At 42.7% G+C, this 25,505-nt stretch overlaps 1 long non-coding RNA gene across 4 annotated transcripts; it reads right to left on the bottom strand.

The window, feature by feature from the left end:
* On the bottom strand, positions 1-25,505 carry LOC134297761 (uncharacterized). Of its 4 annotated transcripts, XR_010004631.1 has the most exons (5): positions 25,315-25,505; positions 10,828-14,571; positions 5,623-5,746; positions 2,658-2,728; positions 1-445 (listed from the first exon to the last, which is right to left on the bottom strand). It is a non-coding gene; the product is annotated as an uncharacterized LOC134297761 (long non-coding RNA). The 4 variants fall into 4 exon arrangements; XR_010004629.1 differs by lacking the exon at positions 2,658-2,728; XR_010004632.1 differs by lacking the exons at positions 2,658-2,728; positions 10,828-14,571 and having other exon boundaries at positions 25,267-25,505.

Here is a 25,505-nt window from a genome sequence, read left to right as displayed (position 1 = left end):
TAACTTTGCTCTTATTGCACTGTATTATCAAAGGCTTTCATGGCTGGAATCACTAGGTCGCTGTGAGTTTTTCAGGCTCTATGGCCATGTTCTTATTGCATTGTTTTTAAAAGGTAACTTTCTTCACCAAAATTATCAAATAGGAGCTAGTTTGGGGTGGTAACTTCAATTGAGCTTCATTATTTCCAAACTCTCGATAGTGAAGAGACAAAACAGCAAAATCTTCAGAGGGCATAAATATGAGTTGTGAACAAGACATGCTTTCCATTTGCGGCGGATGCCTCAATTGTGTTGCTTCCTGAAAGGCTCAGGCAATTCTGGACCTAGTCAGTTAAGCTGTTATGTTTCTTGTAAGTCAGGCGCTGTTCCATATTCCAAAAGGTTTTAATAAATATTGCTAGCTGAAGACATCATTGTATGCTGCTTTTTCCCATTTGAAAAGTATCTGCCAACAAGGGAAAAAACATTTTTAGTCAGATTTCTGTCATTTGAGCTGAATTTTAATGCATGTTGTAATGCCTTTCTTATTGCATTTCCTCCAAATGTTCCAATTTAGAAGAGACAATCCTGATTAATCATTTGTTAGCCCATTTCTCGTTGCTTTTAAAATGTCTCTCTTTCTTTCTTCTCTTGTTTTTCTTTAGCTTTTTTTAATGACTACAAATTGAAATCAAAGTACAATTTACTCAGTTAGCAAGGGGCAGAGGAGGGCATAGAATCATGCCTTTCCCAGTAGATGCAAGCAAAAGCAATTTTCTTTCATTGCTCCTATGTATTTTTCATTAAAACCTTCTGCCTTCCTGGCAACATTCAGACATGTATCCAAGTTTTTATATGTGAAATATTGGCAGATACGTTATTATATGTATAGGCCAGAGGGAAAGGGAAAAAAGGGGTTACTGAGGGATATAAATAGACTGTAGGGACCAAGAAATAGAGAAAAAGAAGAAAAACAAGGACAGAGAAGATAGCAAAGAAAGAGAGAGGCTTTACAGAGGGAACAGGTCCAGACAGATCAGTGATGGTGAAGAGAACACGGAAAGGAAAGTGAAGCAGGAGGTGGAGCTAATGAAAAATAAGAAAATTCACTGTGTTAATATTTTATTAGTTTGTTTTCTGTGATTAATATGAGAACAGAGCACCCTTCAGACAGTAAAAACCATTTCTGCCGTTTCTCCCGTTCTCCGGGCAATGAAATGTCTCTATGCATGCATCATTATTTTGGATTTTTTTTCTTAAAATGTGACAATTCTGTAAAAAAGTGACCATTCTGTAAAATTTGAGTTTCTTTATAAATATGCAGGTTCTATCATAGATAACATAAAAAGCTGGCTGAGCTTTCTAAGAATTGGGGTCTTTTTTTAAAAAAAAAACTTTCCAAACTTTGGTCAAAATACAATTTAAATCTTTCAACACACAAATCTCCCACATTAGATCTCCAAAGTTGTAGCCAACTCCCAAAATTATATCCTTACATGTTTCTTTCAGTATGAATAAAACCTTTAGCCTGTGTCCCAGAATGCTGCTGCTGCTTTCTATTGACACTTAGCGAATGCCTTCTTCATGACTTTGGGGAAAGGAGAAAATGGATCAGCCAACTTTTCCAACTAACTCATATCCTTCCCAGGATATTTTTGTTGTGCAAGACAGGCCTGATCACATTGTCTCTCATTAATGAACAGAGCTTGGAAACTTTCTTTTCTTAGACTATAGGACCAGGACCCCTATTCCATAGGCAGCTGGCCAACTATGCCATCCTGAACATATCCCATCTCAACTGCTTTCAACAGGGTTAGACCTGTTATGTGTTTGGATGAAACCACTAGCCTGCCACACTTAAAACACCTATTAATCCCAGACCACTGAGGCTGCCACTTTAAGAACAGCTGCTGCACCCTCTTCTAACTGCCCTTGCCCTTCTCCCTCTGACCCCATCCATCCCATCCTGGAGAGAGAAGAGGGCAAGGCCCACAGCTGCTGCTAATGTCTCCTTCCTTGTCATTATCCTTCTTTTCTTTCTCCCAATTAAGGGTGATGGCACTTAAGGACATTTTTGGAGGCACAAAGTCTGTAGCATGCATGTTTAGCTGGCTTAAGATAACTGTGGCGGGGGGGGGGGGGTCACTTCAGTGGCGATCTTGTGCATCTAACCCCATCAAAAGTAGAAGTCCAACTTTATATCCTTCCAGTTTACTTTCAGAAATCAATACTAGTTCCAGAAAGTGTATTGGGTGCAGGGCTTTCCCACTCAATCTTTTCAACAAGCTGAGACTTAATCCAGACAAGACAGAGGTCCTCCTGGTCAGTCGCAAGGCCAATCAGGGTATAGGGTGGCAACCTGTGCTGGATGGGGTCACACTCCCCCTGAGGACACAAGTCCGCAATCTGGGGGTCCTTTGGGATTCATTGCTGACGCTTGAAGCTCAGGTGTCAGCGGTGGCCGGGAGGGCCTTCGCACAATTAAAACTTGTGTGCCAGGTGCAAGTGTACCACAAAAAGCCTGTCTTGGCCACAGTGGTCCAAGCCTTAGTTACATCCAGAATGGACTACTGTAATGCACTCTATGTGGGGCTGCCTTTGGAGACGACTCAGAAACTGCAGTTAGTGCAAAGGTCGGCAGCCAGATTACTAACTGGGACAAGCTTTAGAGAACATACCATGCCCCTCCTACTAAGCAGCTCCATTGGCTCCCGACAAGTTTCCAGATCCAATTCAAAGTGCAGATTACCTATAAAGAGGATGAAAGAGGATGTGCCCCCTATGATTGGCTTGGTATATGGCATCTTATTGGTTACAGTTCAGTCCACACAGGACTTCATCACACACAATAAAATCAGTGTTTCTACACATTTAAGAATCAGCAATGTATGGAGCCCATCACATGACACAAGCTTCAACTGTGGGTTTCAGGTATTCATCATTACTAAAGTGTGGGTTTTTCCCACAGTTCCTAAGTCGATTACAATTGACTTCTTTTTCAATTTTCTGCATAGAGACTGTTAAAATGGTCAATTTCCCCATGTGATGTTAATCCATTACTCGCTTTTGTTGCCCGCTTGTAAATAAGATGATGATGCTGTGTGTGGGAGAAGCTGAAATGCCTGTTTCCCCAGATTGCCAATGTGGAGGCTTGGGGAAAGATGAATTGCCAATGCAAAGGCTCTGGAAAAATAAGGATTAATTTGAAATAACTTCCTATGGTACGGGGTGATTTAAAAAAAAAATACACATCCTGGAGGGACAATGTGTATCAATGCAAATACTCCCAAGGAAAGGCAGGTGCTTCTGTTTCAGTCGAAGGGTCTTGAGTGCAAATGACCCCATGGAAAGTGCTACCTGAAGAAAAATGTCTTAAATCTACTTGAGTGGAAGGGCCTTGAAGGCAAAGGATTCCAGGGAAAATACAATTTTAAGAAAGGTGGTTGTGTTTCCGTGGAAGGGTCTTTAGTGCAAATGACTCCATGGAAAGTGCCACCTGAAGAAAAATACCTTAAATAAATCTGCTTCAGTCGAAGGGCTTTGAAGGCAGGACTTCCTTAAAGGATGCCTATTTTTAAAAGTGTGTTGGTATCCTTGGAATCTAAGGCTGGAGTTAAAATTGCTGGAAGAAACATTAACGTTAACTCAGATATGCAAATGATACCACTGATGGCTGAAAGTGAGGAGGAGCTGAGGAGACTTATAACCAAGGTGAAAGAAGAAAGTGCAAAAGCTGGGTTGCAGTTAAATATTTTTTTAAAAACAAGATTATAGCAACCAGACTGATTGATAACTGGCAAATAGAGGGAGAAAACGTGGAGGCAGTGACAGACTTTATATTTCTAGTCGCAAAAATTACTTCAGACACAGAATGAAGCCAGGAAATCAGAAGACGTTTACTTCTTGGAAGGAGAGCAATGACTAACCTCGATAAAATAGTGAAGTGTAGAGACATCACACTGGCAAGGAAGGTCCGCATAGTTAAAGCAATCATATTCCCTGCAGTAAGCTATGGATGAGCTGGACCACAAGGAAGCCTGAACAAAGAAAGATAGATGCTTTTGAACTGTGGTGCTGGAGGAAAATCCTGAGAGTGGTTGGATGGCAAGAAGACCCAACCAGTCCATACTCCAGGAAATAATGCCTGATTGCTCACTGGAGGGAAGGATACTAGAGGAAAGCTGAAGTACTTTGGCCACATCATGAGAAGACAGGAAACTTGGAGAAGAGAATGATGCTGGGGAAAATAGAAGGAAAAAGGAAGAGGGGCCGACCAAGGGCAAGATGGATGGATAGTATCCTTGAAGTGATTTGCTTGACGTTGAGGGAACTGGGGGCCAACAGGGAGCTCTGGTGTGGACTGGTCCATGAGGTCACGAAGAGTCGGAAGTGAATGAACAAATAAACAACAACAATCCTTGGAATGGGAGAAGTCATTGCCTGCCCTTGTGGTGTGAATTAAGTGGATGGTTGAGTTAGAAGCTGGAGGAGGCAATCAGTGTGGTGGGAGTGAGTAAATGCATCATCTCCTTTAAAGACAGAACCCCATGAAACTCCACCCTTCCCCCTGCTTTCCCTTGTTTTCTCCATCTTCTTGTGATGAAGTCCATAATCATATAGACTGAGATAATCCTCATTTGACAATTATGAGACAGCCCTTTTTATGGAAGAAATTGATTGATTATAAACGTAATATTTATAATCAGTTGAGCTAAAGATTGTTGATATTTCCCATGTTGTAGCCTATTTGTGATAGGAAAATTGTGTTTCTCAGAGTGTAATCCCATTTGGAGGAAAAATGAAAACTAAAAATGGTTAGGAATTAGGCTTTGTTGGCAAAGTATTAGAAAATGCATGCCTCGTTTTTTTAATGTTGTTTTCCTGAGTTCCCTTGTTGACTCTGAAAAGAAACAATGTAGGTTGGCAGTTATAGGTTACAAATTTAAAAGTTTACTAATGACTTTGCATTTGTATATGAATGGGAAAACTAAATCCTAACTAACTAATGAAACAATTAAGTAAAGTCTTCATTCGTAAATCACGTAAATCACGACCTTTCAATGCGGGAGGGAAAACCTGGCTGGAGATGAGAGGATGAACAGAGAGAGAAATCAGAAGAGAAAGACAAGACTGAGCCTGGATCTACACTGACATAGAATCCAGATTGTCAAAGCAGATAATCCACATTATCATATTTGAACTGTATTATATGAGTCTACAGTGCCATATAATCCAGTTCAAAGCAGATAATCTGGATTTTATATGGCGGTGTAGATCCAGCCTGAGAAGGGAGAGGGTTAATATAATACTAAGGCCTTAATAATGACTCACAGTGCCACAAATGAAACAGCATGTCTGAATGTACCAACTGCTTTAAAGAAGGCATCAGAAAGTCAACATTAAGATGATACCAAGGTGGTTGGGTTAATAATAATATAATAATTTTATTTTTGTATCCCGCCTCCATCTCCCTGAAGGTGTTGGGGCTTGTGGATGGTAGATGGAAGCTCTTACATGTGCCCATAAGCCCAGACACATCCTGCAGAATGATGCACCACTCAGCTTTGAAGAACAAATAACACAGGAATTTTTACTAAATCCAAGAGAACAATGATATTTACAATAGTCCATCTGATTGCTTACAGAAATCAGCAGTTATAGGCAATCCTTTCTTAGTCCATAAATCTGCTTCAGTGAAGATCAGCAACACATAAGGCCTCAGTCAGGCCTCTCTGAATACAGAGCCATCATCTTTCTAGCCAGTACTCTGTAGACACAGAGAGAGAGAGAGAGAGAGAGAGAGAGAGAGAGAGAGAGAGAGAGAGCTGTTCAAACTCGTCCTCCAGCAGCAGGATACCAACAGTTACAAAACCAATTCCCCAGGTCCTTGCAAACTCAGCCAATCAACTTCATGCATTTGATTTTCCAGTTAACACACATATAGTATATGCATACTATGACAGAAGGGACTCGGGGCGGCTTACATGGGGAGAGTCCCAACAACATAGTTAAAATGTAACACATTAAAATTCATAAACATCACCATAAAACAATATAAAAAGCAATAACGTGACACAATGTAAAACAGTCATCAATAACAACCAATGAACCTGAAATAGTAAACAGTTTCTGGGCTCAGGTGGGCAGGCTAGTGCATCCAATTATGAGCACAGGGCTGCTGGATAAAGTGCAGATATCAGATGGGAAAAATTAGAAATAAAGAGCATACAAAGTAGAGCACTATAACTCTGGGTAGGAAAGAGTAATAAAAAATAAGGACAAGATTTTAGGTCATAGCTGGTGTTAAGCTTTTCTAGGGAACCATCTAATCAAAAGCACAGTGGTATATCGACGTTTTTAGCTCTTTGCGAAAGATTGACAAGGTGCGACTAACTCAACAGTCAATCTGAGTTAGTGCATATGGAAGGGATAGTGTGCAAACATTTGTCACATCTCTCGTGTCATCTTCAGTATTACTTCCGAATATTTCATCAGTTTTTCTGTCTAAGGGCTCTCGTTGATATTATGCCAGGGTATCCAACAAGTTTAAATTTCAAATAGCTAATGAGACTTATGCCTCCCATTAACTTCTACTTCTTGTCAAAGTCAAACTTCTCCTTGGGTGCTGTTTGCAGGCATGCTAATCCTTTACAGTTGGAGACGATAACATTTGATAAATTGCAATATGTGAGGAAGCAAAAATTCTGTGCATCTTTAGGTTTTTAAAAAATGGAATTGGTAAACATTTTTTTTATTTCTCTATACAATTGGAAGACCTTTGCAGGCATAACTGCCCCTTCTGATGAAATCAAGGGTGCCAAGTCTCAGATTGTAGGGACTCTTTTGTGTGCAAGAGCATCATTTCCATGTGGAGATATAAAATGATAACTTCAAATTTCCTTGTGACTCATTGTTTTAAAAGTAACAGATAAGCACAAGGGTGGCCTAATTAACAACCCTGAAAAGTTTCAGAAATGTTGTTGCTAACTGCTATCACACTGACTTCAACTTACAGTGACCCAATGAATGAAAGACTTCCAAGTCAGCCTATCATAAACAGCCCTGTTCAGGTCTTGCAGATTTGGAGCCACAGCTTCCTTGATTGAGTCTATCCATCTGTAACGTGCTCTTCCGCTTTTTGTAATGCCTTCTATCTCACCAAGCATTATTGTCTTTTCTAGCGAGTAATGTATTTTCATGAAGCATAGGTGCAGCAATTTGTAGGGAAGGTGTCCTAGACTGCTTTGACAGGAAAGAGTGATGTGCCATATTATGGTTTTGGAAAACAATTTGTATATAAACTAGCTGTGCCTGGCCACGTGTTGCTGTGTCGTAGTCTGGTGGTATGGAATTCCAGACACGGAACAATCTGGGTCTGGTAACACCTCCCAACAAAGGATTCCCCTAGGTAGGAAGCAACCAGGCTTTGAAGCTGTAATGCTATTCAGTGCTATTCAAACTTGCCAACAAAGGATCCCCCTAGGCAGGAAGCAGCCAGGCTTTGAATCTGCAAGGCTATTCAATGCTATTCAAGCGGACCAACAAAGGATCCCCCTGGGTAAGAAGCAGCCAGGCTTTGAAGCTGCAAGGCTATTCAGTGCTATTCAAGCTGGCCACTCGCAAGATTCACACTTGCCTCAAGCAGAAAAGAGTTCTGTCACACCAGAAGCAGCTTGCACTTCCCCAAGTCGCTACTGACTCCATGGTTAGGCCTCACACAACGCCTGGCTCCTGTAGCAGGGATGGCCAGCTCTCTCACAACTGATGGTTGGTGTTTTTTCCCTTGCGCAGGAGGGAGCGGGTGCAGGAAAGTAGTTTTTGCACATGTGCTGTAACGTCTTCTTGCTTTTGGGGGGGTTTTAAGTCCTTGCCGGCGTTTTTTTGTTTTTGTTTTCTTTTTGAGTGATGGTCACACATTGGATAGGTTATTGTGGCCAAATTTGGTGTCATTTCGTCCAGTGGTTTTTTAGTTATGTACATCCTAAAAATGGACATTACATTTTTATATATAGATAGTAATAATAATAATAATAATAATAATAATAATAATACATTTTATTTATATTCCGCTTTATCTCCCTGGAGGGACTCAGAGCATTTATAGTATACACATATAAGGCAAACATTCAATGCCTTTTACACCATGAACAACGACATGCAATACACAGACGAAGGTAAAGGCCTTCCCCTTCCATCTCCGGCATCTGGATGCGATGCTCAACTCCGGACATGGGAAGGTGCTCTTGTTCCATTTTTCCATGCCGAGGAGCCTGTTTTCTGTAGACATCTCCGATTGTGTTGCCAGCAGGTCTGCATAGAGCGCCCTTTTATCTTCCCACCGAGGCAATACCTATTAATCTACACGCATTGAATGCTTTCAAACTGCTAGATTTGGTGCCTTAATGACTTCTCACAGTTAACCATATTAGATATTTCCTGTTTCCTCTTTGCCACATCCCCTTTTTAGGTGCTAGTTTCCTTTTAACAGAGCAAGAACATTTTCACCATACGCTCATATATTTTTTACATTGTTATTAGTTCAATTGTGCATTACTGGAAACAAGTCAAAGGAAAATCTATACTTTTTGTGGTGCTATAATTTACTCATAGAGTTGAACAGAAGTGAGGAATGGGGGGAGGGACACAATATGCTTATTGGAGATAAACAAAGATAACAATTTTATCTCATACAAAAGCAAAAGAGCACAGTGTAAAGAAGAGATACAACCGCTGGATGACCCACCTGCTATCCAATAAATGACCTCCTTGCCCACCTGCTGGAGGAAAAAATCTAGGATGGGAGACCAGGGAAAACAATCACGGCACAGGTCACTGTGTAGATCTTCTGCAACCAGGCAGTGAACTAAAAATAACAGCCTCTGAGCTTGCTATATTTCTCAAAGTCTTAACCCTCAAGATCTCCAATATGAGGTTTGTCTACACTCGGACAAAAAAAAAATAGAGTCACCACAGTGGATTCCAGTGAGTATCCCAGATTTTTCAGCTATACTCTTGAGTTTGCCTTGCTTTTGGAAAATTTGGGAGATTTTTTTTGGAATTTTTGTTAAACTGCAGGGTATCCCAGGTCTTCAGACAGTCTCTAGCTAGGCTTGGTCTGATTCAGTCTGATCAGCGTCCAGATGGGGCACTATTGCCCAGGGCCATAGCCAGAAAAAAAATTCAGGAGGGTTTTTGAAAATTTGGGGGGAAGTTGAATCCCTAGCACCCCCTCCCCCGGCTACAGACATGTCAATATCTGCTTGAGATAGTGCCTGGAGGGACTCTTAATGTTTTGTGTCTCATAGACTTAGCATGGGGATTTGGTTAACCAGTTAAAATTCATGAGTAAACCAGGTTATTTTTTAACGTGAAAAATTTGGGGGGGGGGGGGTTGAACCCCTAACCCCCCCCCCCCCCCGCTACAGGCCTGCTATTGCCATCACTCTTGCCTGTGCTCATCATTCCCCTCCTTCTTGTTGATCACACAAGTATCATATTCTGAAACAGCTCAACAGCCAGCTAGAAGCATCAACAGTGGTTACAGTGGTGTTGCTAATAGCCCAGCAGGACAGTTGAGATCCTAGGCCACCTGGACAACATCCAAATATGGGGCTGCTCTGAGGGCAGATTTACACTGGGCTAACCTCCGGTGGCTCAGTGGGTTAAACCACTGAACTTGCTGACCGAAAGGTTGGTGGTTTGAATTTGAGGAGCAGGGTGAACTCCCACTATTAGTCCCAGCTTCTGCCAACCTAGCAGTTTGAAAACATGCAAATGTGAGTAGATCAATAGGTACCATTCTGGTGGGAAGGTAACGGTGTTCCATGCAGTCATGCCGACCTTGGCTACAACTACGGACAACGCCAGCTCTTTGGTTTAAAAATGGAGATGAGCACCAACCCCCAAAATAGACTTAAAGTCAGGAGAAAACCTTTACCTTTACCCAACCCTTCCCACACAGAGAAAGGTGAGCATGCAAGTTCCATCTACTCTCTAAAATGGAACTCAAGCCTCACCCATAGCTTTAATTGCCACAAAATTAAATCCATGCAGGATCTGTCTGTTTCCCAACAACGCTCTAAGTAATTCTGCCCCCAGTTTCATCCTCCTCAAAAGATTAAAAAGATTTATGGCAGCTGAGTTCCCTTTTAGCAGTGAAACAGGCTCCATCAGTTCAACAAGAAGGGGAGTTGGAGAGGAAACTTCCAAGCCCTCATGACAAAATATAAATTAAGGCTTTGACACAGACCCTCAGATACAGGAGGAAAACTACACCTTGTTAAGAAAGAGGGAAAACTAGCTTGTTGTGAGTTTTCCAGGCTTATGGTCATGTTCCAGAAGCATTCTCTCCTGACGTTTCGCCCACATCTATTGCAGGCATCCTCAGAGGTTGAGGGGTCTGTTCGAAACTAAGCAAGTGAGGTTTATAAATCTGTGGAATATCCAGGGTGGGAGAAATAACTCTTGTCTGCTTGAGGTACGTGTGAATGTTGCAATTTGCCACCTTGATTAGCTTTTTAATGGCCCGCAGTTTCAAGGCCTGGCTGGTAGCTGCCTGGGGAATCCTTTGTTAGGAGGTGTTAGCTGGCCCTGATTGATTCTTGTCTGGAATTCCCCTGCTTTTTGAGTCTTACTATTTATTTACTGTTCTGATTTTAGAGTTTTTTAATACTGGTAGTCAAATTTTGTCCTGAAGAGAAAGATCTTTGACTTCCAGGACCTCCTTGTCAGTCTCCCTCTCACCAAAGCTATTGTGCATGCAGTCAAAATAAGAATTTGTGGCCGTGTCTATATAACTATGAATCCTGGTTCCAGTCTGATGGACGAGTTCTGTCCGCATAAACTAACCTGGCAAAAATCCACTGAGCATATTGGAAGCAGCCAGATGGCTGACTAGATGCCACATCTGGCCATTAAAGCTCCCTCTTCATATGACTAAATACAGCTGGTTGTGTGACAAAGGTCTGTTGAAGGGTTTAGGTCTGCTGAAGAGGTCACAATGCTCAGTCCCTCTCCTTCAGCAACAGTTTGCAATGGCGAGTCCCTTTTTTTCAGCCTGGCCTCCTCAGCAAGACTTCTCAATGGACAGTCCCTCTTGATCAGCCAGATCTGATCAGCAAGAGTTCCCAATGGACAGTTCCTCTTCTTCAGCCCTACCTTACCCACAAGAGGTTACAATAGCAAGTACCTTTCTTTCAGCCAAGCCTCATCAGCATCAGGACTGTTCAGCCAGGTGACATCAGTGACCAGTCGAACGTTTTCAGCGGGAGACCCCAATGGTCAGTCTTTCTCTCATCCAGACCTCACCAACAAGACCTCACAATGGCCAGTCCCTCTTTTTCAAACAGACCTCACCAACAAGTGGTCAGAATGATGTCTCTTTATTTTTAAAATGTAATTTTATTAGAGGTTTTCATTAGAATAAAAAAATATGGGGAAAATGGGGAAGGTTAGGAGGAAAGGGAAGAGAGGGAAAGAAATAAAAAGAAAACATAACAAAAAATTTAAAAAGAAAAAAAAATTAAAAAGAAAAAATATGGTGAGTAAAACATATTTATATGTATTTATATATATCTTGTTGACTTCCAGTCCTCTTCATCGTGATGTATAGAGTTTCCAATGGCCATTCCCACCGATTCAGCTAGGATTCATCCGCAGGAGAGCCCAATGACTAGTCCCACTTCTTCATCCAGACCTCACCAACAAGAATTTAAAATGGCCAGGTCCTCTCTTTCAGACAGACATCACAAACAAAAAGTCACAATGTCACTATCAGGCCTCATATGTAACAGTTCACAATGGGTAGTCCCTCTTCTTCAACCAAGCTTCATTGGCAAGATTTCTCCATCGGCAGTCACTCTTGATCAGCCAAGTCTGATCAGCCATAGTTCCCAATGAACAGGCCTTCTTCTTCAGACAACCTCACTAACAAGAGGTCACAATGGCCAGTATCTTTCCTTCAGCAAGGCCCCAACAGCATGAAGTCCCAGTATCAAGTCTCTCTTATTCAGCCAGGCACCATCGCATCGGATGACAATGCCCAGTCCTGTTCAGTTAGGTGAGTTCAGCAAGAAGTCACAATGCTGGTGACTTTTTCACACAAGTCTCAACAACAGGAAACCCCAGTAGCCAGACACAATCTCATCCAAACATCACCAATAAGACCTCACAATGGCCAGTTCCTCTCCTTTGGCAAGTATCACCAGAAAAAAATTATTAAGTCCTTCTCATTCATTAAGCCTCATCAGCAACAGATTACAATGCCCAATACTCTTCTTCATCCAGACATAACCAACAAGAGCTCTCAGTGAAATAAATTCCTTTATTTCAGCCTGACCCGATCAACAAGATGTCACAATGGTCAGTCCCCTCCTTCATTTATACCTCACCAACATTAGATGACAATAACCAGTAACTCTCCTTCCCCTAACCAGTGAACCACCACCCCTGACTTCTGGCACCACCCAGTGTGAAACTAGTGTCTCAAAAAAAAAAACCTACCCTTATCCTACATTAATAAATTCTCCTTGTGACTACTTTGAAATCTATTTTTGTCTTCTTTTCTAGATATCCAAATGCAAGGCTACATTTCTTGACAAAATCTTCATTGCTTCTTTCACGTATAGCATTGGATAGCTTGGCCATTTGGATATACTCTAATAATTTTTCTCTCCAGTCCTTTAGCAATAGCTCTATTTCTCCTTTCCAAGATTTTATTATTAATATTCTCACTGCAACAAAACTGTATTGACAGATTTCTACATTTTCTTTACTAGGTTTTTCACCAAATAGTCCCAAGAGGCACATCTCTGGATTTTTCCTAACCCTTTTAGTGATCATATTATTTATTTCCTTAATCACTTTTCCCCAAAAAGTTTGTACCAACTTACAGGTCTACCAGGCATGAAAAAATGTACCTTTCTGTACTTTACATCTCCACCCCCTCCCCCAGTGAGATTTGTCTATTTTAGCTATTATCTCAGGTGTTACATAGCTTCAATAAAACATTTTATACATGTTCTCTCTAATAGATCTTGCTATTGAGAATTTAAATCCTCTTTCTTATAGATATTCCCAATTATCTAAATCAACATTTTCCCCAAAATATTTAGCCTACAAAATCATTATTGTTTTTATTCGATTGTCTTCTAGGTTGTAGTCTAATATGTACCTATATAATCTGGGAATTAATCCCTTGTTTCTCCTCTCTAAAATATTCTCCAATTCCAATTTTCTTTTAGCAAACCTTACTTTATTATCTTTTTAAAATATACTAGCTGTGCCCGGCCACGCGTTGCTGTGGTGTTGTCTGATGGTGTTGGTGAGAAATTGTTGAGGTAGTGGTGGTTGGGCGGAGCTTAGCCCTCTAACTGGCAGCAATTGGATAAAAACAATTATTGCTCTCCCTCTAATTAGGACTTTATTTTTCTTTTGTTTTTGTTGTATCAACCTAGAGCCGTGGATGATGGGTTGTGTTGTCAAATTTCGAGGTTGGGGGGCCTGTAGTTTTGTTGTTTTGGCCAGTGCCCTGATTCCATCACTCTTTTATATATATAGATCACATAATTGGTGGTAACTCTTCTCTTCCTTTTAGTCCCCAATGCTCTTTTTCTTTGTTTAAGTACTCCCTATAGGTTCTTGTTTCCTCATTAAAAATTGGATTTAACATTGCTTTGACGGGTTGTATCTGTAACTGTTTTTTTTTTTTTGTTCCATCCCCACCTTAAATCTTTTCCAAATTGCTAATAGACTTGCCCTTATGGGATGTCTCTGGAAAACTTTATTGACTCTATCTTTCCCGTACCATAAATATTCATGTTAACCAAATCTTAGGTTATATCCCTCTAGGTTGAGTAATGCTCGATTTTCTAATCTAATCCACTCCTTTAGCCAAACGAAGCTTACCGCTTCATAGTAATCACTAGGGTCAGGTAGTGCTAAGCCTCCACTCTCTTTTACAACTAGTAAAATGTGGGCTAGACAATACTACTATTAAGTGACTTTGTAATAGGTTGAGCAACCAAACCCAAAGGGTACTCACCACTGCATCTCCATCCTGGAAAGAAGTGCCTAGTGGAGTGCCACAGGCTTCTGTCCTGGGCCCACTGCTGTTCAACATCTTTATTGATGATTTCGATGAAAGCTTCTTACCAGGTGGAAGTTCAGTTAGTGTCCAAGTTCAATTCTTGTATAGAGCATCAATCTCTTCTTGTGCTGCTTTCCTCCACTGTTGAGCTTCTGTGGCAGGTAGCATCTCAATTTCCTCTATTGTAGATGGTTCACTGAATAATGTTGACTCTGCAAGGTAAGACAATCTCGAGGGTGGTACACCTCTGTTAGGACGCTATGAATACCTGTGAATTTGTTCTGGAAGACAGCCTACCTCCGCAGATCCATCTACTCCAGGACCCAACTCACCAGCATCATCTTCTGGCCCTTCTGTTTGTATACTGCCTGTAGCGTCTGTGATGCGTTCCTTGCCTCTCTGGATGAACTCCTATGGCATTTCCAGTGTATCAATTGAAGAAATTGTTGGTACATCATCAATGGACTCTATAAGATGTAAAGTAGTCTCTTCTTCATCTGAAAAATCTAGCACAGTCCCTTTTAGATTGACTTTGCTCCATTCATCAAAATGCACTAATTGTCGTGTAGATACTTCACCAGTCATTAAGTTCATGACTCTATAACCTTTATTTGCAGGTGCATAACCAATTAAAATAGTTTGTTCAGATCTACAGTCCAACTTGTGCCTTTTTCTGCTTGGGAATGTAAGCATATGCTATACTTCCAAACTTTTTGATGTGTTTCATACTTGGCACATTACCAGTCCACAACTCAAAAGGAGTTTTGGTAGCACCTTTCATTGGTAGATGATTCTGAAGAAAGGTAGCAGTGACAAAAGCTTCGCCCCAAAGGCAATCTGGAAGATTTACATCTTTAAACATACACCTTGCATTCTCAACTAGAGACCTAAGTTTCCTTTCAGCCACTCCATTTTGCTGAGGAGTATAAGGAACACTCTTAATATGCTGAATTCCATTATCTTCCAGGAATCTTTGTGTGTGGTGTGAAGTGTACTCACTATCACAATCAGTTTGAATAGCTTTTGGTGTGCATCCAAACTTAGTTTTCACCATAGCAACATATCTCTGCAACATGTCTTGAGCTTCAGATTTATCTTTCAAAATATAAGAAACACAAAACCTCAAAAAATCATCTAAGAAATTAACTGTATAACAATTTCCTCCATAAGAAATCTTAAAAGGTCCACAAATGTCGCTGTGAATTAAATCTAGAATCTTAATAAATCTCCTTTGTGTGTTGACTGGAAAAGAGGGACTCACTGCTTTCTGTTGAACACAGACTACACATTTATCACAAACTGTATTTCTTATCTCAAGGTTCGTAGCCAAATTGTCCTTCTGCAACTGCAGACTTGCATTTGCATCTCTATGACCAAAACATCTATGCCAAATTTCAAGATTCTTTCCATCAACATGTGTCTTAACCATGTTGACTTGCTCAGATGAAACACACAATTCATACATTCCATTCTTTTCAAAAGCCTTTTCATATAAAACACCTTCTTTTGTAATATCACATTGACCATTCTCAAAATGGATTGCAAATCCCTTCGTGTCCATGGAACTAACACTTAGCATGTTGCATTGAAGTGAATCAATGTAAAGACCATCTGAAATCTCTGTTACAGTAACCTCATTCAAACTACATTTCACAATACACTTTCCAGAGCCTTTTATTTTCAATAAATCTCCATTAGCTACTTGCAAATCACCTTTAACTCCTTGATTCAGTTCAAAAAAATTCTCAGAGTTATTTGAGCTATGCTGTGTACAACTTGAATCAACAATTCAAACATCATCTTTATCTTTGTTCTCATTAACTGTTAAAATAGAATGAGCAGCCATTAAACCTCTGTGTGCCTGCCTGTTTCCAGCAGACGTGTTTGTAAAAACTTTGTTTTCCTGCTTTACTTGCTTATTGCCACCAGATGGTGTGGCATCTTTCGTTGTTAGGTGACAAAACCTTGCAATGTGACCAAATTTGCCACAATTAAAACATGTCCTCCCCTTTGGGCTTGAAGCTCCGCCCCTATGAGTGTGGCTACTAGACACCATGTAACTTGATGCATTCGATCTACAGCTGAACTTCTATGCTGGTCATCACAGAAGTCTCTGAACCTCGCAACAGCCAAATTAAAAGTTATATCTGGATTTGATTCAATGGCAGACATATATGGCTCGAAGGTCCTTCCTAAAGAGCATATCAAAAGTCCAACCATATGAAAATCTTCAATGTTAAAACCAGACATCTTTAACTTATCAAGCATTTCTGTAAAATTCTCTAAATGTTTATCACACTCTTTCTTATCATTAAGCTCTGTTTTCATAAGTCTCTTCAACAATCCAATTGCAGCCAGCTTAGAAATATGATCAAATGTGTGTTTGAGTGCTTCAAGCATATCTTTAGCAGTCTCACAATCTCTTACATACATCATTTGCTTAGTTTTCAGAGTAGAAGTGATCAAATATCTGGCTTTTGCATCCTTCACTTTCCAATCTGAAATAGCTTGCTCATTAGTTTTTGGACATGGTCTCTGAATACAATCCAACACTCTCTCATACTCTAGGAGTATCAATACTTTATCATGCCAATAATGAAAATTATGGCTGTTCAAATCTTCTCCCAACAAATGCAACCTTTCTCTATCATCCATCTTTATAACAAAATTCCAAAACCATAATCTTCAATCAAAATATAGGAATTCCAAAAGGAGAAAGATCAAAATCAAAATCTCAAAACCTCAAAATATTGGCTTAAAATGAAAATAGCCAAAAGGAAAATCAAAATTATTCTCTGATAAGCACATGCACAGAAGAAAAGGAGGAGGGAAAAATGTGTCCTTTTAAAAATCAAGCCTCGTGGCTGGCAAGGCCTGTAAACATTCAAATGGCTACCATGCAGCCAGGTGATATGCAACACAAAAGCTTAGCCTTTAGGCAATCTCCAAGGTTTGGCCAGAAACAAAGAAGTACTAAATGCCTTTTCAATATGTGAGCTGTCTTTACTTCCTCGTGAAACAAAGAGTCAAAACAAAATATCACCTCTTAAAATTACTCTTTTAAAAATATATCCCCTTTTTGCCTGGAGTCCATAACCTATTAGGAATATATTCATAACCTGTTAGGATTATGATACCAATATGGTTAGATATTGGTGCAGAGTAGCAAAAATGCAGAAGACTAGGGGTTTATGTGAGCAGAGGTGAGAAAAAGCAAAATAGCCAGCCTCCCTTTCCCTTTAAAGAGTCATGCGCATAAAATAAGCATCAGAGACATCAAAAGTAAAATAGTAAAAATATGTTTACTCTCAATCTTGTATGATTATGGTCATACAGGTAAAAACATCTTAGTTCCAAAAGAATACAGTTCGGGATACTACATATCTCTTAACAAAGAGTAACATCAGCATGGCATGGCAGGATCAAGAAAACAGGAAGAGCAAAGAGAGAGCAGGAAGTGAGTCTCCCCTTTTTATGCCCCAAATTCTAAAGGTGTACATCAGTTCCTGTGTGTCCCCAGAAAGGATATTCCCTTTTTCACTTCACATGCGCAACCCTTCAAATGGTGCCATCAACTTTGGAATGCAGCTTGGGCTTCAGGTTACTAAGCAACAAACAAAACTAACTACATAAACCATCCCACATTGAAAATGCATGCATAATTGCTTAGATAATCCAACAATTGATGATTTGGATGAAAGTTTATCAAGTTGCAGATGACATCAGATTGGGAGGGATAGCTAAAACCCCAGAAGACATGATCAGAATCCAAAATGACTTTAACAGATTAGAGATCAGGGCCAAAACTAACAAAATGAATTTCAACAAGGAGCGTAGGATTCTACACTTAGGAAGTAAAAATAAAATTCACAGATACAGGATGGGTACGTTTGGCTCGACAATAGTATATGTGCAAGATATCTGAGTCTTAGCACATCACAAGTTGAACATGAGTCAACAATGTGATGCATCATGCAGCAGCTAGGTGATAGCAGCAAGAAGTCACAAAAACCAATCCCAATTTTTCAGTCTGGTTGCATTTATTTATTTGACATATTTATACCCAGCCCATCTCACCCCGAAGGAGACTTAGAGCAGCTCACATATATATAGGCAACAATTTGATGCCATACAAACATAGCATTCAGCAAATAAATATGTTTAACCCACCGTTAAACATATCAAATATTAAAACCAATTAATTAAAAACCATACGGTCCAATATCATAATCTGAGCTGTTCCAGTTATTATTGCATTATTCTATGTTCACTTATCAGCAGGAGACCCCAGTGTCCAGTCCCTCTTTTTTATTCAGATCTCACCAAGAAGAGCTCAAAATGGCCAATCCCTTTCTTTCAGTGGTGGCACAATGGGTTAAACCCTCGTGCCAGCTGAACTGCTGACCTGAAGGTTGGGTTGCTGACCTGAAGGTTGCCGGTTCAAATCCACAAGATGGGGTGAGCTCCCATCTATCAGCTCTAGCTTTCAGGGACATGAGAGAAGCCTTCCAGCTAACACATCCGGGTGTCCCCTGGGCAATGTCTCTGTAGACAGCCAAATCTCTCACACCAGAAGCGACTTGCAGTATGTTCTCAAGTCACTTCTAACACGATTTTTGAAAAGCCAGACATCAACTACAACAGATTACAATGTCCAACCCGTGTTTTTCAACATGATCTAATCGACAAGGGGTCAAAATGGGCAGTCCCTCTCCTTCAGCCAGAATTCAACAACAATAGGTTACAATACCCAATCCCTTTCCTTCAGTGAGACCTTACCAACAAGAAGTCATAATGGCTAGTCCCTCTCCTTCAGCCAGACCTCATCAGTAATACATCACAATGGCCAGTCACACTCATCACCAAGACTGCTCAATGGTCAGACCCTCTCTTTCAGCCAGACCCACACCAACAAGAGGTCCAATCTGTATTTCCCAGTCTGACCTGATCAGCAAGGGGTCAAAATAGGTCAGTGGTTCTCAACTTGTGGGTCCCCAGATATTTTGGCCTTCAACTTCCAGAAATCCTAATTACTGGTAAACTGGCTGGGGTTTCTGGGAATTGTAGGCCAAAATACCTGGGGACCCACAGGTTGAGAACCACTGAAATAGGCATTCCCTTTCCTTCAGCCAGCCCTCAACAATAATAGGTTCCAATGCCCAGTGCCTCTTCTTCAGCCAGACCTCATCAGTAATACATTACAAAGACTAGTATCTCTCCTTCAACCAGGCCTCATCAGCAACAGTTCACAGTAGCCAACCCTCTCCTTCAGACCGGCCTCATCAGCAAGACTTCCCAATAGGCAGTCCTTTTTGATCAGCCAGGTCTCATCAGCAACAATCTACAATGGACAGTTCTTTTCCTTCAGCCACACCTCACAAACAAGAGGTCACAATGGGTAGTACTTTTCCTTCAGCAAAACCTTACCTGTAATAAGTCTCAGTGTCAAATCCTTCTCATTTAGCCAGGCCTCATTATATACAAATTACAATGCCTTGTCTCTTCAGTGAGGTAACATCACCAAGAAGTCACAATGGCCAATGTCACTTCTTCAACCAGATCTCATCAGCAGGAAACCCGAATGACTGATCCTGTTCTTCCTTAGTAAAGTTTGTTCTCCAGACTTTACTAAGAACAGCTCAAAATGAGCAGTCCCTCTTTTTCAGGCTGACATTGCTAACAAAAGGTCGCAGTATCCAATCCTCTTTTCTAAGATTGACCTAATCAGCAAAATGGCAAAATAGAGTCCCTCTCCTTCAGTCAGATCTCATCAACAAGACCTCACAATGGCTAGCACTACTCCTTCTACAAGGGTTCATCAGAAAAACGTCCCAGTTTCAAGTTGCTTTCATTCATTCAAACCCAGTCCCTCTCCTTCTCAATACTCAAAATGGCCAGCTCCTCTTCTTCAACCAACAAGAGATCACAATACCCATGCCTTTATTTCAACCTGGCCTAGTCAGCAAGAGGTCACAAAAGGTAGTCGCTCTCTTTCAGTCAGACCTCACCTAAAAGTGGTCAATGTCCAGTCTCTCTTTTTCTGGTATGCCTCAGCAATAAAAAGTTGCAATGTACAATCCCTTTTTCTCACCCTAGCCTGATCAGCAAGAGATCCACTTGGATAATTCCTCTCATTCAGCCATATCTCACCAAGAAGAGGCCACAGTGGTCAGTCCTACTCCTTCAGCCAGACCTAACCAAACAAGAGCTCAAAATGGACAGTCCCTCTCCTTCAGTCAGACCTCAACAACAAAGGGTGATATGCCCAGTCCCTCTCCATTAGTGAGATTTCACGAAGAGATGGCAATGGCCAGTACCTTTCCTTCAGCAAGCCCTCTAGCACAAAGTATCAGTGTCAGGCCCCTTTCATTCACCCAGGCCTCATCAGATTACAATGACTAGACCTTCTGTTCAGTCAGGTGACATCAGCAAAAAGTTACAATGGCCATTCCCACTTGTTCATTCAAGTCTCAGTAGCAGACCCCAATGGCCCTTTTTTTCATCCAGACCTCACCAAAAAGAGGTTACAAAGGCTAATCCCTATCCTTCAGATAGACATCACCAACAAGGTGTCATAATAGCCAGTCCCTCTACTTCAGCCTGATCTCACCAACAAGAGGTCACAATGGCCGTGGTAGTGCATGCCTTAGTCACATCAGACTAGACTACTATTATGCACTCTCTGTGAGGCTGCCCCAGAAGAGCATTTGGAAACAGCAACTGGTACAAAGGTCAGCTGCCAGACTGCTGACAGGAGCGGGATATAGCACAAGAACTACCCCACTCCTGAAGCAGCTTCACTGGCTTCCTGTTTGTTTCAAGGTGCTGGCTTTAGCCTATAAAGTCCAAAACAGTTCGGGCCCAGCCTACTTGAGGAACTGCATCTCCTCCTATCAGCCCACACAAGCCTTGAGATCATCAGGAGAGGCCCTTCTCTCGGTCCCACCACCATCAGAAGTTTGGTTGGTGGGAATGAGTGAGAGGGCCATTTCAGTGCTGGCCCCATAGCTCTGGAATTCCCTCCCCAAAGAGGTACGTTCAGGCCCATTGCTATTAGCCTTTCTCTCCAAAGTAAAGACCCTTTTATGGAAGCAGAATGCGAAGAACTGAGGCAGGGAGAAATCCTTTTTTTGATCCCACCACTGCCACCAAAATGTAAAGATGTCTGGATGATGATTTTAATTAATTATTATTATAACTGCTGCCACCAATTGTGGAGATGTCAGGCAGAGGGTAATTTATTCTTTTTAATCTTTCTTTACTTATTTCACTTTTGATGGTAACGTTGCTTAGTTTAGAATATGAGTGTGACAGAGACTTAGATGGTTTAAAGAACAAAACAAGTTTATTTAATGTACAGAGCTTAGTGGTTCAATAACTTCTTTAAGGCACTTAAATAACTGTTACAAATAGATGTTGAGGTGTTCCAACTTCCAAAATACTTTCTCCTCTTCAATCAAAATTATTAATGGATCTCTTGGATCTACTGGGATTACTTCCCCTTACTTATCAGCCTCTACAAATAACCCTAAACAAGTCACCCAACTTGCTTAGTCTGGCACTATTAGAGGTCTGCTTTCCTGGTTTCCCCAATCTGGAACCAGTGTCTTTCCCCTGTGACTAAAAATCACAGACTCAGATTTGAACTTCCCTGGTTTCCCTAAACCTGGGACCAGTCTATCTCCTGTGACTCTCAGATCACAGACTAAACTGGTTTTAAAACATTCCCTCCTTTTAAACGGCGGTTGGCTCCGCCCCCGTTGCTATGGTAACCTGCCTCAGAATGCTGAGCTGGTTACCTTCCCCCACATATTGTTAACTCTAATACTTACCCATTTTAAACATAGCCAAACATGACTTCTAAAACAAAATCAAACAAACATGTCATCCATAAATCAAAACAAAAACACACACTTCTTTACACAGGCCTTCCTTGATAACATACGATAGGAGCCACTTCGGTCAGACAAGAATCAAAGCTTATATGGGCCAAATATATGGAGCTATGAACTATTTAGTTTAATGTTTTTAATATATTAGGACAACCTCAGTGGCCTGAGGTGTAAATATTTTAAATGATAATGTTACATGTGTTTTTTTTTAAGCTTATTTATATTTATGTAAACTTGGTTTATGTATGTATTGAGTTTCTATGTTGGGTTATGGGATAATGGGTTTTTGTGCTATGTAGTTTGTTTTTGATCTTATACGCCGCTTTGAGTGCCATTTGTGGGAGAAAAGCGGAATAAAAGTTAATAATAATAATAATAATAATAATAATAATAATAATAACAATGGCCAGTACCTTTTCTTTTAGCAAGAAGTCCCAGTGTCAAGTCTCTCTCATTCATTCAAGTCTCAATAGTGACAGACAGGGCCGGCCCCACTCATGCGGCAGCTGACGCCGCCGCCTCGGGCGCAGGCCCGGGGGGGCGCCGTCAGGCTGGGCGGGAGGCGGGGCACCGCCCTGACGGTGCCCCGCCTCCCGCCCAGTGCGCCCTGGCCCGTCTGGCCTGCTAGAAAAGGCCAGACGGGCGAGCGGGAGTAGCGTGGGAGGCGGGGCCAGCTCTGACGCCGCTCCCCCCCCCCCGCCCAGCGTGCCTTGGCCCTGCCTCCCACGCAGCGTGGGAGGCGGGGCCAAGGCACGCTGGGCGGGGGGGGGGGAGCGACGTCAGAGCTGGCCCCGCCTCCCACGCTACTCCCGCTCGCCCGTCTGGCCTTTTCTAGCAGGCCAGACTCAGCGGAGGTTTCTCCAGGCCGCGATTGCGGCCTGGAGGAACCTCCGCTGAGTCTGGCCTGCTACACAAGGCCAGACGGGCGAGCGGGGGTAACGTGGGAGGCGGGGCCAGCTCTGACGCCGCCCCCCCCGCCCAGCGTGCCCTGGCCCCGCCTCCCACGTTGCGTGGGAGGCAGGGCCAAGGCACGCTGGGCGGGGGGGGGGGGAGCGGCGTCAGAGCTGGCCCCGCCTCCCACGTTACCCCCGCTCGCCCGTCTGGCCTTTTGTAGCAGGCCAGACTCAGCGGAGGTTCCTCCAGGCCGCAATCGCGGCCTGGAGAAACCTCCGCTGAGTCTGGCCTGCTACAAAAGGCCAGACGGGCGAGCGGGGGTAGCGTGGGAGGCGGGGCCAACTCTGGCCCCGCCCCCCCGCCCAGCGTGCCCTGGCCCCGCCTCCCACGCTGCGTGGGAGGCGGGGCCAGGGCACGGGGGGCGGGGCCAACTCTGGCCCCGCCCCCTCACTATTCGCCCTGGCCCCGCCTCCCACGCAGCGTGGGAGGCGGGGCCAGGGCACGCTGGGCGGGGCCAGGGCGCCGGTGGCGGGGGCGCTTTTCAGCACCCCCGCTTTACATCAAAAAATATCTCCGGCCGGCCCTGGTGACAGATTACAATGCCCAGTCCCGCTTCTTTATCCAGACCTCAACAATAAGAGCTCATAATCTTGAACCTAACTTTTTTGGGCAAGGTCCTGGAGCGGGTGGTTGCCTCGCAGCTCCAGGGTTTCCTGGATGACACCAATTTTCTGGACCCATCTCAGTCTGGCTTTAGACCTGGTCATAGTACTGAGATGGCTTTGGTCACCTTGGTGGATGACCTCTGTAGGGAACTGGACAGGGGGAGTGTGACCCTGCTGGTTCTCTTGGACATCTCAGCGGCTTTCGATACCATTGACCATGGTATCCTTCTAGGTCAGCTCTCCAGAATGGGCCTTGGGGGTACTGCTTTGTAGTGGCTCCAGTCCTTCCTGGAGGACCGTTCCCAGTTGGTGAAGCTGGTGGACACCTGCTCGGACCCCTGGCCATTGACCTATGGGGTCCCGCAAGGTTCCATTCTGTCCCCCATGCTTTTTAACATCTACATGAAACCGCTGGGAGAGGTCATCCAGAGTTTTGGAGTGCGGTGTCATCTCTACGCACATGACACCCAACTCTACTACTCTTTTCCACCAAACTCCAAGGAAGCCCCTCAGATACTGGACCAGTGCTTGGCGGCTGTAATGGGCTGGATGAGGGTGAATAAGCTGAAGCTTAACCCTGACAAGACAGAGGTCCTCCAGGTCAGTCGTATGTCTGATCGGGGTATTGGGTGGCAACCTGTGCTTGACGGGGTCGCACTCCCCCTGAAGGCGCAGGTCCGCAGCTTGGAGGTCTTCCTGGACTCATCACTGACACTTGATGCTCAGGTGTCGGTGGTGGCCAGGAGGGCCTTTGCACAATTAAAACTTGTGCGCCAGCTACGACCATACCTCGTGAAGTCTGATCTGGCCATTGTGGTCCATGCCTTAGTTACCTCTAGAGTGGATTATTGCAATGTGCTCTACTTGGGGCTGCCCTTGAAGACAGCCCAGAAACTTCAACTAGTCCAAAGCTCGGCAGCCTTGCTTCTAACTGGAGCCCGATACAGGGAGCAGTCAACTCTCCAGTCTAAGGAGCTCTACTTTCCGGACCCAATTCAAGGTGCAGGTGATCACCTACAAAGCCCTGAACGGTTTGGGACCCTCCTACCTTTGTGATCATCTCTCCCCCTACGAACCTGCACGATCTCTTCATTCATCGGGGGAGGCCCTCCTCTCGCTCCCACCACTGTCACAAGTGTGGTCGGTGGAGATGAGAGAGAGGGCCTTCTCTGTAGTGACCCCCCGGCTCTGGAACTCGCTCCCCAGGGAGATCAGGCAAGCCCCCACACTGATGGCATTTCGGAAGAGCCTGAAAACCTGGCTCTTCACACAGGCCTTTGGTTAAAGACCGCCCACCCCCATAATTAATTATGTTCCTTGACCTTTCCTGCATCGGTCGCACTTCTCCTGGTTAACTTGATATTAACTTAGGGTCCTTCCTATCCCAAATCAACCTCCAATGAATTTGTAGCACTTTATCTGTTATCTTGAGTTTACAACTTTAACAAAGTGCACTTTAGCTAATCTATTACTCAACTTCGCTGTTTTTAATTCCGTGTTTTATTAAGTGTGTTTTTATTTTCATAGGTTAATGTTTAAATTTTATAATTGGTGTATGTTTTTGTTTACTGATGTATTGTTTATTGTCACTGTTTTTATCTGATACTATCTGTGAGCCGCCCCGAATCCCCTTCGGGGGAGATAGAGGCGGGGGATAAATAAAATTATTATTATTATTATTATTATTATTATTATTATTATTATTATTATTATTATTATGACCCAACCCTCTCCTTCATCCATGTCTCACCAAGAAGAGGCCACAATAGCCAGAATTTTTTCTTCAGCAAGTCCTCACCAGCATGAAGTTCCAGTGTCAATTTCCTCTCCTTCAACCAGAGCTCATCAGCAAGAGTTCCCAATGGACAGTACCTCCTCTTCAGCCAGACCTTACAAACAAAAGGTCACCATAACCTGTACCTTTCCTTCAGCATGAAGTCCCAGTGTGAAGTCCCTCTCATTCAGCCATGCCTCATCAGCATCAGATTA

Source organism: Anolis carolinensis, chromosome 3 (assembly GCF_035594765.1).
Source record: "Anolis carolinensis isolate JA03-04 chromosome 3, rAnoCar3.1.pri, whole genome shotgun sequence".
In the NCBI taxonomy this organism is placed as follows: Eukaryota; Metazoa; Chordata; class Lepidosauria; order Squamata; family Dactyloidae; genus Anolis; species Anolis carolinensis.
This window is presented reverse-complemented; position numbering and strand designations above follow the sequence as displayed.